Source organism: Cynara cardunculus, unplaced genomic scaffold (assembly GCF_001531365.2).
Source record: "Cynara cardunculus var. scolymus isolate 2C unplaced genomic scaffold, CcrdV1 Un_Scaffold_5133, whole genome shotgun sequence".
Taxonomy (NCBI): Eukaryota; Viridiplantae; Streptophyta; class Magnoliopsida; order Asterales; family Asteraceae; genus Cynara; species Cynara cardunculus.
This window is the reverse complement of record NW_020202251.1, coordinates 1-2,020: the sequence shown is the minus strand read 5'-3', so window position 1 is coordinate 2,020 and position 2,020 is coordinate 1.

Sequence of the window (2,020 nt, the reverse complement as noted above, 5' to 3'; positions counted from 1 at the left end):
TAGTTTAGGAGGCCGCTGTAAATAGCAATAGTAGTTTAGTTAGTTGGTTAATCGACTATTACACATCTTAATAGATACAATTCATACGTATTCTTTGTATTCATCAAGAACATTCTTCTTTCAAGTTTGGAATATAAGCAAGCCGACACATTTATATCAATATGTTCTTGATCATCTTTGATTGAATTGTTGATAGACTTGATAATCTGGGATCACACCTATTCCATCTGCTGACATTCTAAAACTTGTGAACTCAGGTTCAGAAACCGGGGCCAGTTGTTGCAGGAGCTGAAAGATCTGATGTAGCAGCTCACCATGCCTAGTGAGTTGAGCCTAGACTTCATCGGCTTTGCTGGCGAGAGCAACGACAGCCTCAGTGTTGGCATTGACCTCCATCTTCAATTCATTCAGGGACTCCTTGACGTCATGAACCTCAGTTTTAACAGCAAATACGTCACTAATCACTTCTTCTTTTGAAGGCATTGCCTTGTGTACCTCATCCATTTTGCCAAGGACGGTGGCCACAACAGGCAGTAACAGTTTGACATTCTCATCCATGTCATATACATTTGTCTCTATGGCTGTAGGTTCAGTTTCTGAAGGATCTGTAGAAATAAGAGAAACTTGAGTATAAGAAATCTCTAAGTTGGTAGAAAAGAAAGAAAGGTAGGGTAAGAGAGTACTTGAGGGGTCCTCAGTGTCATCTAAAGGATTGACACTGGAGATATCACATGCGCCTTCAAGAGGATAGGTAGCAAGTGTTTGAGGCGCCTCGGGAGGAACAACCCCAGGTCCTGTGGTGAGGGCTTCACCACCAGTGGGAATAACCACTAATGGATCATCAACACGAGTAAGACCAAAGGAGAGGGAAAATAAAGAATGGCTAAGAAAGTACATGGGTGTTCAGCAGTGGCAATGTTGATATTCACACTTTTAGTGATTTGGGTCACTAAAGTGGCTGGGAGAGTGGCCACGTGTACGACAGTGTCTGATTAGAGCACTGAAGAACTTGGTTGGGCTAAAGAGTGTGCCTCGGGGGTAAGACTATCTTCAATAGCTGAGACCTTTTGAGAGGTCCCCGCTAGAAATGTGGTTTGCCCCTTTTTGGCTTTCTTGGCCTTCGTTGAAGAACCAAGATTGGCTTCAGACTGTGTCCTCTTAGAGGATAAGGTGGTGATGGTTGGTGTTAGCTCTAATATTCACTTATTGTAAAGGTATGAAAAAGTATTCTGCAAGTGTTGACAGAAGGGTAACTTCCACAGAAGACAACAGAGGACTAGCAACAGAAGCTGTTTCTTCGTGCAAGTAAAGTTCAGCAGAACCTCTGATGTCTCTTACAGAGGTTCTGGAAAATGGTCCTCTGGCAATAAGATCTTACAAGTCAATTTCAGCAGAGCCTCTGAGATGGCACACAGAGGGTCTGCGGATTCGTCTTCTGTGAAGATCCTGTCCTGCTGTTTATCAAAGGTTGTTAGTTGCATGTGCTTCTCACGTGACTAGATTTTAATAGACTTTATTTGGACGACTTAGATGATTTCACTTTCTAGATCTGTCAGTAAGGTCGTTAGGGTCTAGTATAAATAGCAGTTTAGGCCTTTGTATTCAGTGTGCTTCCGAATTGTAATCATCTAAATTTTCAATTGAATGAATTGAAAACCTTTGAAGCTATTCTCCTGTGTTCATCTTCTTTCTCATATTAAACTGTGTGTTCTTGGTTTAATTACTCTGTTTTGTTCTTATAATTGTTTCTGCTGCACTGTGATCGTCCTAAGAGTTCATTCAGAGTAAAAGATCAATATCAAAACTGAATTTACAGGTCCAACAATTGGTATCAGAGCCAGGAATTGAATTCTTATTCGATTAATTTTGTTTTTGGTATTAATCTGCTTTTTTTTAGAACACCAGTCTTCTTCTTCAGGTTACCCTGTTTCACTCTTTTAAATCAGTTTCATCTTATTCCTATTTTTCTTCTTCTAATGGTGAACTTGGCCAATACCTCGTTCATGAGCACTGGTTCTCA